The 13479-nt window shown below is 46.9% G+C and overlaps 1 protein-coding gene across 1 annotated transcript in view; it reads left to right on the forward strand.

Moving 5' to 3' along the window:
• The window catches only part of RPS6KA3 (ribosomal protein S6 kinase A3), a 179149-nt gene that overhangs the window by 45752 nt on the left and 119918 nt on the right, over nt 1–13479 (forward strand). The gene's annotated exons all lie outside the window — the stretch shown is intronic.

Consider the following 13479-nt stretch of genomic DNA (forward strand, 5'->3'; position numbering starts at 1 on the left):
GCGGCCCGTCGGCTCGTCGGCTCATCGTGGCTTGTTCATCGCGACTATTGAGCATTGGGCTACCCTTGGTATGTTTACCTCCCCCCAGCCTGGTTTTTTCGGGGCGAAGGGGGTTGAGAGTTATTACCGGCTTTTCCACTGCCTTCCCTGCATGGGAGGCTCTTTGAGGACGTTTTACCCCGCTTCTGCCGCGTTTGGGACCTGCGGCCTATTACATCATACCGGCCTTCCTCAGAGGTGCCTGGCCCGGTTTTTAGGAAAAGGCCCTGGATCGGAGGAGTGGTCAGGCTTCTGGCCTATGGCCAGTTTCTAGACTAACTGGAGCATGGGGCTTGCCTGGAGGGATCTTCAGCTTTGGACCATCTTAGCGGAGGGAACTGGCGCGGTGGATATTGGAGGTGTCCTGGCCTTTGTGGGCCCGCTTCTTCCATTATTATTAATGTGCACTGTCATCGGCACTTATATGGCCTTTTGGGATTCTTTGGCCAGGATTGTTCCTAGGAACTGTGATGGAAGAGGCTTGGAGACCGATTTGAGATCTGCCGGAGGATGTACCCAAAAACAGCTGTAGACATTGCTGGTGGTGGTAGAAGACCCACCCACCTCGTTTCCCCATGGATTTTAGGACTGGGCTATTTTTTCCACCTTTTCCATCTTTAGCCTATTTGTCATCATGTGTCAGCCACCATCGGACGATGGGTATCCATGTGAAGAACTATTGACTAGTTTCCTGCCATCCTGGACAATTATCATCTCCCGTCGACTTCTATCTCCTAGCGAAGTGTTATTTCTACGATTTGTTTACGCTATTCGGTACAGAAACTCTTGCGCCTGCGAGGTGCCCCCGGGAAACCCGTCGGGTGGGGTACCAGTTCCTGCGCATGCTCGTGGCGGTGTAATAGGTCCGAGGGTTGCGGGGGGAGTTCGTGTTCCACTGGTTGAGGGTGGTGCTATTTGCACGGTATGGGGGAGGGGCAGATATGGCGGAAGTGGAGGCTCGGATCGTGTTAAGGGGGTGCGCGCTCGATGCTTGCAGGCGATCGCGCGCCCCGAGCCCTCAGACTTTTCCCGTTCCCCGGATGGTCAAGACCCTCAGAGCCCGGGCCTTCGGCTGATGCTGTGTAATGCACGGACCGTGGCCAATAAGGCCCCCCTAATCTACGATCTTATTCAGGGGGGTGCCGTGGACTTTACAGGCATTACGGAGACCTGGTTGGGCGCAGAAGGGGGCGTGCCCCTGGTGCAGATGTGCCCGCCGGGTTTCCGTGCATTCCATCAACCGAGAGCCCAGGGTAGGGGTGGGGGGGTGGCGGTTGTGATTAGAGAGAGTCTGGAGCCGAGGGAGACCACTGTGCCTCAGATTGCCGGGTGTGAATCCCTCTTTGTGAAATGGGGCCATAGATGTCAGATGGGCTTGCTGGTCGCGTACCTGGCTCCTTGCTGCGTGACAGCTGCCCTGCCCGAGCTCCTGGAGGTGCTTGCTGGGGTGGCGGTTGAGACCCCCAACTTTTAGTCATGGGGGATTTTAACTTGCCATCTTCCGGCTCGTCGTCGACAGCGGCTCGGGAGTTCACGGCCTCCATGACGGCCTTGGACCTGACTCAAGTAGTTGATGACCCTACTCACACTGGGGGTGGTACACTGGATCTGATTTTTATCTCTGGTCAGTGGTTGAGAGATCTGGACTTGAAGGAAATAGTCATTGAACCTTTGTCATGGTCAGATCACTCTCTCCTTCGTCTGGACTTTCTGACCGCCATCCAACACCGCAGGGAGACGGAGCCGATGCGTTGGTTCCGTCCCAGGCGCCTGATGGACCCGGAGAGGTTCCGGACGGAGCTTGGGCCATTTCCTGAGGTTCTGGCTCACGGTACGTCTGAGGAACTTGTTGCGGCCTGGGAACGGGCCGCGGCGGGGGCCTTAGATCGTGTCGTGCCTTTGCGGCCTCTGACCCGGCGCAGGTCCCAACCGGCTCCTTGGTTGTCCGAGGAGCTGAGGGGGATGAAGCGCCGGAGAAGACGCCTAGAGAGTTCTTGGAGGTCTAGCCGTTCAGAGGCTGATCGGACACTAGTGAAGTCCTATAATAGGGCTTACCTAGTGGCATTGAGGGAAGCGAGGCGTTGCTACGCCTCCTCCCTCATTGCGTCGGCAGATAACCGCCCAGCCGCCCTGTTTCGGGTGACTCGCTCCCTCCTTCACCAGGGGGAGCAGGATGACCCGCTGCAGGGACGTGCTGAGGAGTTTATAAAATTGTTCAGCTTCGGGACGGGTTGGACCAAAATTGCGGTGACTCAGGTGAGACGTCCGAGGGTGGTCTTGGTGACGTTGTTTGGGATGAGTTTGACCCTGTGGCTCCCGAGGACATGGACAGGTTGTTGGGTAGGTTGAATGCCACCACGTGTTTACTGGACCCGTGCCCCTCCTGGCTGGTGCTGGCCACTCAGGAGGTGACACGAGGCTGGCTCCAGGCGATTACGACTGCTTCTTTGGTGGAGGGTGTCTTTCCGGCCGCCTTGAAAGAGGCGGTGGTGAGGCCCCTCCTCAAGAAGCCTTCCCTGGACCCGGTGTTTTAGGTAATTATCGTCCGGTCTCCAATCTTCGCTTCGCGGCGAAGGTTGTAGAGAGTATGGTGGCATATCAGTTTCCCTTACACCTGGATGAAACTGTCTATCTAGACCCGTTCCAGTCCGGTTTCCGGCCCGGTTACAGCACGGAGACGGCTTTGGTCGCGTTGGTGGATGATCTCTGGAGGGCCAGGGATAGGGGTTGTTCCTCTGCCCTGGTCCTATTAGACCTCTCAGCGGCTTTTGATACCATCGACCATGGTATCCTGCTGCGCCGGTTGGAGGGATTGGGAGTGGGAGGCACCATTTATCGGTGGTTCTCCTCCTATCTCTCCGATCGGTCGCAGACGGTGTTGACAGGAGGGCAGAGGTCGGCCCCGAGGCGCCTCACTTGTGGGGTGCCGCAGGGGTCGATCCTCTCGCCCCTTCTGTTCAACATCTATATGAAGCCTCTGGGTGAGATCATCAGTGGTTTCGGTGTGAGGTACCAGCTGTACACGGATGACACCCAGCTGTACCTTTCCACACCGGACCACCCCAACGAAGCTATCAAAGTGCTGTCCCGGTGTCTGGAAGCCGTACGGGTCTGGATGGGGAGAAACAGGCTCAAGCTCAATCCCTCCAAGACAGAGTGGCTGTGGATGCCGGCATCCCGGTACAGTCAGCTGAGTCCGCGGCTGACTGTCGGTGGCGAGTCATTGGCCCCGATGGAGAGGGTGCGCAACTTAGGCGTCCTCCTGGATGAACGGCTGTCTTTCGAAGATCATTTGACGGCCGTCTCCAGGAGAGCTTTTCACCAGGTTCGCCTGGTGCGCCAGTTGCGCCCCTTTCTAGACCAGGATGCCCTATGCACGGTCACTTACGCCCTCGTGACGTCTCGCCTGGATTACTGCAATGCTCTCTACATGGGGCTCCCCTTGAAGGGCATCTGGAGGCTGCAGTTAGTCCAGAATGCGGCTGCGCAGGTGATAGAGGGAGCCCCTCGTGGCTCCCGCATGACACCTATCCTGCGCAGACTGCACTGGCTACCTGTGGCCTTCCGGGTGCGCTTCAAGGTTTTGGTAACCACCTTTAAAGCGCTCCATGGCATAGGGCCGGGTTACTTACGGGACCGCCTACTGCTACCGAATACCTCTCACCGACCCGTGCGCTCTCACAGAGAGGGACTCCTCAGGGTGCCATCAGCGAGGCAATGTCGTCTGGCGACGCCCAGGGGAAGGGCCTTCTCTGTGGGGGCTCCCACCCTCTGGAACGAACTACTCCCAGGACTTCGTCAACTTCCGGACCTCCGGACCTTCCGCCGCGAGCTTAAAACACACTTATTTATTTGCGCAGGACTGAATTAGATTTTAAATTTATGGGTTTTAAATGGGTTTTATTTTTATATTGTTTTAAATATTTGGCTTTTAGAATAAGTTTTTAATTGTTTTTACTCTGTATTTATGTGTTTTTATGTGCCTGTTAACCACCCTGAGTCCTTCGGGAGATAGGGCGGTATACAAATATGATTAATAAATAAATAATAAATAAATTATTAGCATGAATTTTATTTGAATGTCTGTTGTTTCTGATAAACTTTCTTGAATGTAAACAAGTACTGGATTGAAACCATGATAATTATTTTGGTCCATCTGAAATTTCCTGAATTGAAGTAGACACCATAGTCTTCCATAGGATTTATCCTAACAAAGAATGAGATAAGATACTTGGTAGGGGAACAAAAATAATGCAGTATTAGATCCTAAATGTTTCCCTATAGCTAGGTAGCTGGCTGCTTTCAGTTACACTTAAGGTTAATTTAGTCAATTCTCTTACTTCTGTGATTAAGGCAGACGGAATCCTACCATTTTCATCAAATAATAATTTGCTATAGACTGTGTCTGGAAGCAAGAATAACAGATTTCAGGAAGGATAACACTCCTTTGGGCTAAATATAGTATTTTTAAGCCATAACAGTAAATGTTCATCCTCAGTTATAGTGAATCAATTAATGTGCTTTTTTTCAAATCTTCAAATTGGACTGAGTTGTATCCTGTTAGATAAATCTTCAAAAGCTCCATTCTCCACTTTCCCACGATCAACATACAAACTGATGTTAACATTCCAATTCAGAATCAGTTTATTTTGTCATATTCAGCTTAGAATGCAGAGGTACTTACCGGAACTATGTATTCATTTCAGACTGGTTTTCACCAGGTATGAAGTTTTCCTGGATCGGACTGGATCACATGATTCGGTAGCGATCATGGCCGGTAGTTCAGCGATCCGGTACCAATGGCAGAGCAAAGCTCTGCCCACCCGCCCGGATGTCATTTTCCTGTTTTTAACCAGGAAGCATTGTGCTTTTTATCCTTTGCACATGCGCGTAAGTTTTTACACATGCACAGGTCTGTGCGTGCATGTGACATGCATGCACAAGCGAAGCACTTCCGGACTGGTAAGGAAGGTAAGTAGATTTCATCTCTTGTTTTCACCTAAGGATACTGAAACTGTTTTGATAGGTAACTCATGCATGATACTGGATGTATTCCACATTGTTGGTGTATAATTCAGATTTAAATATTCACATTCTTAAATAATATTCTGTTTCCAAAATTGAATTAACAAATTTATGGATATTAAACCTAGAGACAATGATAGTAGGGCAAGTATCTGATATATTGTTTTTTTTTACTTGTTTCCTGCCTTCATTTTATACTTCCAACTTAATATAATCAACATCAAACCTTGTCTTAGATGGTTAATAAATATGAACAAATCATTTGTTGAATTAGTATAATTTTAAGAGCATTAAAATATATTCAATATTCTTCAAGAAACTTTAATCTCTTAATTTTTTTGTAATGTGGGTTCAAACATTTATTTCAAAATTCCACTGTGGACCTCTCCCCCAAATTTTAACAGCAAAAGTATCACCATGCACTGTAATTTAGCTTTTTTATAGTGAAATTTAACAGTTCTTGTTAATAATAATAATAATAATAATAATAATAATAATAATAATAATAATAATAATAATAATAATAATAATAATAATAATAATAATAATATAATTTGTATATCGCCCTTCTCCCGAAGGACTCAGGGCGGTTTACAGCCAAGTAAAAACAACAATCAATAACACAATACAGATAAAACAATAACTAAAAAACTTGGCCCCAATTTAAAATACATTTAAAAACCATAAAACCCAATTAAAAATTAAAAACCCAATAATAACATCTAAAAATTCTATGCCAGTCCCGCGCGGAAAAATAGGTATGTCTTGAGCTCGCGGCGGAAGGTCCGAAGGTCAGGGAGTTGTCAGAGTCCAGGGGGAAGTTCGTTCCATAGGGTAGGAGCCCCCACAGAGAAGGCGCTTCCTCTGGGGGCCGCCAACCGACATTGCTTGGCTGACGGCACCCTAAGGAATCCCTCTCTGTGAGAGCGCATGGGTCGGTGGGAGGCAAACGGTGGCAGTAGGCGGTCCTGTAAATAACCCGGTCCTAAGCCATGGAGCGCTTTAAAGGTGGTAACCAACACCTTGAAGTGCACCCGGAAGACCACAGGCAGCCAGTGCAGCTTGCGCAGAATTGGTGTTATATGGGAGCCACGAGCAGCTCCCTCTATCACCCGTGCAGCTGCATTCTGGACCAACTGGAGCTTCCGGGTGCTCTTCAAGGGGAGCCTCATGTAGAGAGCATTGCAGTAGTCCAGGCGAGAGGTAACGAGCATGAGTGACTGTGCATAAGAAATCCCGGTCAAGAAAGGGGCGCAACTGGCGAATCAGGCGTACCTGATAAAAAGCTCTCCCGGAGACGGTCGTCAAATGTTCTTCAAAAGACAACCACCCATCCAGGAGAATGCCTAAATTGTGCACCCTCTCCATAGGGGCCAATTACTCGCCCCCAACAGTCAGCCGTGGGTGCAGCTGACTGTACTGGGATACCGGCATCCACAGCCACTCCGTCTTGGAGGGGTTGAGCTTGAGCCTGCTTCTCCCCATCCAGACCCGTATAGCTTCCAGACACCGGGACAGCACTTTGACAGCTTTGTTGGGGTGGCCTGGGGTGGAAAAGTACAGCTGCGTGTCATCAGGATACAGTTGATAACTCACCCCAAAACTACTGATGATCTCACCCAGTGGCTTCATATAGATGTTGAACAGGAGGGGCGAGAGAATCGACCCCTGCGGCACCCCACACATGAGGCGCCTCACAGTCAAACTCTGCTCCCCTGCCAACACCGTCTGCGACCGGTCAGAGATAGGAGGAGAACCACCGAAAAACGGTGCCTCCCATTCCCAGACTCCCCAAGTGGCGCAGCAGGATACCATGGTCGATGGTATCAAAAGCCGCTGAGAGGTCTAACAGGCCCAGGGCAGAGGAATAACCCCTGTCCCGAGCCCTCCAGAGATCATCAGCCAACGCGACCAAAGCTGTCTCCGTGCTGTACCCAGGCCGAAAACTGGACTGGAACGGGTCCAGATAGACCGATTCATCCAGGTACTGGGGTAGCTGGCGTGCCACCACACTCTCTACAACCTTCGCCACAAAGCAAAGGTTGGAGACAGGACGGTAATTACCTAAAACGGCTGGGTCCAGGGAAGGCTTCTTGAAGAGGGGTCTCACCACCGCCTCTTTCAAGGTGGTAAGGACAACACCCTCCTACAAAGAAGCATTAATAATTCCCTGGAGCCAGCCCCGTGTCACCTCCTGTGTGGCCAGCACCAACCAGGAGGGACATCGGTCCAGTAAACATGTGGTGGCATTAAGCCTTCCCAGCAACCTGTCCACGTCCTCAGGAGCCACAGGATCAAACTCATCCCAGACAATCTCAACAAGACGAGGCTCCGACATCTCACCTGACTCTACCCAATTTTGGTCCAACCCGTCCCGAAGCTGAGCGATTTTATTGTGCAGATACACACTAAAATCCTCGGCACACCCCTGCAAGGTGTCATCCCGCACCTCCTGCTGTAGGGGAGAGCGGGTCACCCGAAACAGGGCGGCCATCTGCCGATGCAATAAAGGAGGAAACGTAAGTACGCTTAGCCTCCCTCAGTGCCACAAGGTAGGTCTGAATATGTGACACTAACCAGTGTTCGGTCAGCTCCCGAACGGCTGGATCTCCAGGCACTCTCTAGGTGTCTTTTCCGGCGCTTCATCTCCCTCAGCTCAGAAAACCAAGGAGCTGATTGAGCTCTGCGCCGGGTCAGAGGCCGCAAAGGGACGACACGGTCCAAAGCCCCCGCCGTGGCCCGTTCCCAGGCCGCGACTAGTTCTTCGGCCGTGCCGTGGGCCAGATCCTCAGGGAATGGCCCAAGCTCCGTCAGGAACCTCTCCGTGTCCATCAGGTGCCTGGGATGGAACCAACGCATTGGCCCCGTCTCCCTGCGGTGTTGAGTAGCGGTCCGAAAATCCAGACAAAGAAGAGAACGATCCAACCATGACAAAGGCTCAATAACTAAATCACCCAATTCCAGGTCATTCAGCCACTGCCCAGAGACAAAAATCAAGTCTAGTGTGCCTCCCCCAATGTGCGTAGGGCCGTCAACTACTTGAGTCAAGTCCATGGCCGTCTTGGAGGCCATGAACTCCCGAGCCGCCGAAGATGCCACACCAGCAGATGGCAAGTTGAAATCCCCCATGACCATAAGTCTAGAGGTCTCAACCGCCATCCCGGCAAGCACCTCCAACAGCTCGGGCAGGGCTGTTGTCACACAGCAAGGAGCCAGGTACGTGATCAACAAGCCCACCTGCATCCTGTTCATGCTGATATTTGTTCATGCTGATATTTGTTTTTCCTGTAGCTTATTTTACAAAGCTAAGTACAAATGTTTTAAAATTAAAATATACATTTTGTGACATAATTTGTAAACCTCAGAATATTTTAAATTATATTTGGTAAGTTGCTTTTCAATAATGTTGAATATTTGGATGAAATAATTGTAATTTTTCCCAGATTTTTTTAACAAACAAAAAAGTGACTTGCCACTAGTCCTTGCACTTATGATTGTTGCAGCTTCCGCATAGTCACGTGATAAAACTTTGGACACTTGACAACCTGGCATGTATCATCACATGATCACCATTTACAAGGGGCTTCCAACAAACTAATACAGTGAAAGCCAGATTCACCAAGATTCGCCGTTATTCACTTAACTGCATTGAATGGCTTAACAGCTGTAGCAAAAGGATTGCAAAATTGGGCTTGACTTAGTTAAAGATCACATCACTAGTACCAGTTGCAGTTGTAAGCCAAGGACTACCTGTAGCGAGTACATCATTAGATTAGAATTTCTCAAATTGTTTAAGGTGTGCCATAAAGTAAAAATAATCTTGAGTGCTGATAATTTTTAGTGCCTTAATATTAAAGAAGTTAAAACTCCTTAGACTTTCAACAGACTTTAATGTAATATGCCAAGAACACTTTGGTATAACACTGGGGGATGGAAAAGAACCAGAAAATCCATTTACATCTGGGTTGAATTATCATTTCACAGATTCAAGAAGACAACTTATCCAAATTCTGAACAACTTGCTAAAGGAATGAGAAATTTCACAGCTATGTCTGGACTATTTGTGATAGAACACATCATACTTTGTCTCTAGATTTATGCTTCTCATAGTTAGTTTTTTTTGACATTCCTATTTGGTAGTCTAGATTCCAGTGAATATCCTCATTCATCTACTTAGACAACAACATGGACCAAACTAGATTCAAATTTTGATATAAAATGTAATACAAGGATATAATATGCCCTCTGACTCATTTATCTGACATTTCTAAATATAACAAAACTATAACATATATTTGATTTTACATGTATTGATGGCAGCTAGAATAGTATTTGCACAACAATGGAAAAGTGAAGAGATCCCAACAGATGAAAATGTGATTAAAAAGTATTAGAATGTGCAGAAATGGATAAGCTAAGACTTATAATTAAGGGAAAGAAACTGAATATTTTTCAACTTGGGACTTTTTTTATCAACGGTTAGCTGACAAAAACAGGAGCTAGAAATAAGGAAATATATAGAAGGATCAGTAATATAAGGAAGGTATCTTAAATTGGTTAGACAAATATGGTTATTATTATTTCTTTTATTCATTAAACATGAAACTCAGTCAGTTGAACATTTAAAGATGTGTCATAAATACCATTGACTGGTGCTAATGGTTGATACGGGTTGCTGCCAGGGTCCTAGGTATCAACCAAGTATCTTCTTAAAATATATGAGGTGGTTGTTGTTGTTATTATTGATGCTAATGCAATGAATATTGTTGTAAACACTTTGATTATTATTTCATAAAATGAGTTGTACCCAGTCAACATATTGTTCAACTGAAATTTTTGTATGTTATAAAATAAAATAAAAACTTATTACAAAAATAAATAAATATAACAAAACTGATCTGGTATGCCCTCTGGGATCACGGAGTACCTGAACCACTCATTGACTGAGTCAAAATGCTACACAACACCAGCAGCCAAGTGTGATGCCCAGCTGGTCTCTCCAACAGATTCCCAGTGATGGTTGGAATACACCAAGGTTCTGCACTGTCACCACTTTTGTTTATACTGGTCATGGATGCCATCAGAATTGAAATTCAGCAGGTTCTGCCAGGTTCTGGAGAACCGGTAATGGAAATTTTGAGTAGTCTGGAGAACCGGTAAATACCACCTCTGGCTTGTCCCAGAGTGGGGTGGGAATGGAGATTTTGCAGTATCTTTTCCCTGCCAAGCCCACCAAGCCATGCCCACAGAACCGGTAGTAAAAAAATTTGAATTTCACCACTGGATACCATCACACATGACCTGTAGCAGAACACACCCTGGACTATGCTCCATTCCAGGGTTGCTAAATTCAAGGCCTGCGGGCTGGATCCGGCCAACAGGTGCTTAAATCCAGCCCATGGGGCTGGCCTGGAAATATTGAAAGGACTGGCCTGTAGTGCCTCTGCTGGCTAAAACAGGATGCGTGTGACCCCCGTGCCCTGTTTTGCCTGGTAAAGTGCTGCAGGAGGCCGTTCAGGCCAAAAACGGGGCAGAGGTATGTGGCTTCCCTGCACCCCATTTTGGCCAGCAGAGTGCTGCAGGAGGCGTTTGTCCTGTCTCCCCCCTGCTGGCCCATGGAGAACTACAGCGCTGATCCACCCCTCGAAGAAATCCAGTTTGACACCCCTGCTCTATGCTGATGATGTTATGCTTGCTTCCACCACCAGAGGCAAACTACAGGAGCAAGTTCAAACATGGAATAATCGCCTCAACCATTTCGGACTCTGCCTCAACATCAAGAAAGCTGACAGACTGGAACGCTTCAAATCAATGGAGAAAATCTAAAGAAGGTGGACATTTTTCAGTATCTGGGATCCCACCTCCAAGGCAATAGCGATATTAATGACGAGATGTGAGCAAGGGTGAATGCAGCCTGGACATGTTGGCAAGAACTCACTGGTGTCTTATGACAGATGAATGCCTACTTGTCTTAAATGTAAGATTTACAAGTCAACCATCTGCCCTTTTGCACTGTATGGCACTGAATGCTGGGCAGCAACAGCAGGGACCAAAAGCTATCTCCATGCCATGGAAATGCTAACGCTCCATTGGGTATCGGGCATCTCCCTTCTTGACCACATCACAAATGACACTATTTGACAACATTTTGGTGTGACACTAATTATAGAGAAGATGAGAAAAGGCCACCAGGCTGGCTTGGTGGGCAGGGAATGTTGTGCCTCGTCCGCTTTCCCCGCAGCTGGGGCCTTCTTATCTGCTTCCGAAAGCTGAGAAATGTCCTAGCATGCCTCCCGGCCCCAGCCCTGGCTCCATGCCCAGGCAAACAGAGCAACTAGACCCCTCCCCTCCCCCACAGCATGTGAACCTGAGGAAGGTCAATTACCAACAGCTACAGACTGGAGTGACCCTCGCTTCAGGAGAATTGATAAGCGGCGTCAACAGAAGGAAGAGAGGGGCAGGCCGGGATAAGTGCTGAGTCATGGAGCCACACCCCATGGCCTATATAAAGGATCTGCTTTCTGGCATTCTCTGAGTCAGGCAAAGTCTACCTTATCTTGCTGAAATCACTTTCTGGTCTCCTGCCTGCCTTGAGAACTTTGCTAGGACTTTGGCAGAGCTGCAGAGGCACGCCTGATTTGGATTTCCCTGACCCGGCCGTCAGCGGAGGAGTGGGACACGACAGGGAAGATGGGGTTTTGGAGTGCAAAGGAGATTGGGGCGATCTCCCCTCCCTCCTCCATCCATCTGCCCTTTGCAAGGGTGCCAAAGTGTCTCTGCCCGCTGAAATGGTAGCTCACCCAACCCACTTTCCGCTGGCCTGTAGATGTATGTAGAAGTGTATTTTGTTAGACTGAAAGGGTTTGCTTTGTTCTTGCATAAATCATCCCCAAGGAAAAGAGGGGCAGCAGGAAAATCCTCCCCACTCGCAGATTACTTTCTGAAAGTGTTTTCCTCACCCTGCCCGCCCATTGTGCAGGCACTTCTGATCTTTCTCCCTCTCCTGCATCTCAAGCAAAATCAAACTGTGATGAATGAGATAGCTTCAGTGGGCAGGAGCTCCATGGTGGCCTTTCAGTGGGACAGACAGGTGGAGGAGAGAGGGAAGAAAAAAAAAAAAGACATCCCCGAAAATAAGCCTAGTGCCCAAAAGGAAAAGCGGTATTTGTTTCAATAACTAATGTATCAGTGTCAAGTTATTGCAGCTAATTCATTCGGGTATATACTGTACAGTTCCTATATCCTTAATCTAGTTTAGTTGCTTAAATAAATTACCATTTCTTCTAAATGTGCCACTAATCAATTTACTTAGATCAGGAATGGAAAACTGACTTTTGAAGATCCAGCCAATATCCAGCCATTTTAACTCCAAGCATCAATTTTGTCTTCGGAGATGGAAGTGGGGAGCCATGATTTGACTGAGCCAAATCTTATTTTCCAAAGATGATAAAATAGAATAGAATAGAATAGAATTTTTATTGGCCAAGTGTGATTGGACACACAAGGAATTTGTCTTGGTGCATATGCTCTCAGTGTACATAAAAAAAAAAAGATACGTTCATCAAGGTACAACATTTACAACACAATTGATGGTCAATATATCAATATAAATCATAAGGATTGCCAGCAACAAGTTATAGTCATACGGTCATAAATGGAAAGAGATTGGTGATGGGAACTATGAGAAGATTAATAGTAGTGCAGATTCAGTAAATAGTTTGACACTGTTGATGGAATTATTTGTTTAGCAGAGTGATGGCCTTCGGGAAAAAACTGTTCTTATAAACATATACATTCTTATAAACGTATACAAAATAAACATTTTGTATACGTTGCCCTGTTTGACCTTGGAGGAGTGACTAGATACAAACATGACTGCTTTTAGTAAATAAATGTTTAAATAGAGATATAAACTCATTTCTTTGATTAGTGAAACCTAGAGTAATCTACAAACTCTTCTTTAGTAAGTCTAATTACTTTGTGCTAAATGTAGACATGGAAAGGAGCTGTCCAAATCAGTGCTTCTCATTTCTCATATGCTTCATAATGGGAACTTCTAAATTTTTTTGCTATGACATCCAGAGCGTACAGTTTAGTGCAGCATTAATCATGACTACTTGTCTGTTTTTCCTGTTGCATCAAAATTATATTCAATAAAATCTGTTTTTGTCTTATTAATGTTTTTTTCATTAAATGTGTCTTTAAAAAAATCTTCTGAAATAAACTCCACTCAGTGCAAAATTGACTTGTTTAATTAGGGAGAAGGCAACAAGTACTTTTATTAGTGACTAGAAACCATTTATGGACTTTTTGCTGGCAATGGAAAAATGAATTGTTGATTAATGGATTCAATGTTTAGGAAAGGGAAATATGGAAAGAATGGGATTATGACATAACCTTAAAAGGGGAGGGTTG

The sequence above is a fragment of the Ahaetulla prasina genome, chromosome 5, assembly GCF_028640845.1.
Source record: "Ahaetulla prasina isolate Xishuangbanna chromosome 5, ASM2864084v1, whole genome shotgun sequence".
Lineage (NCBI taxonomy): Eukaryota > Metazoa > Chordata > Lepidosauria > Squamata > Colubridae > Ahaetulla > Ahaetulla prasina.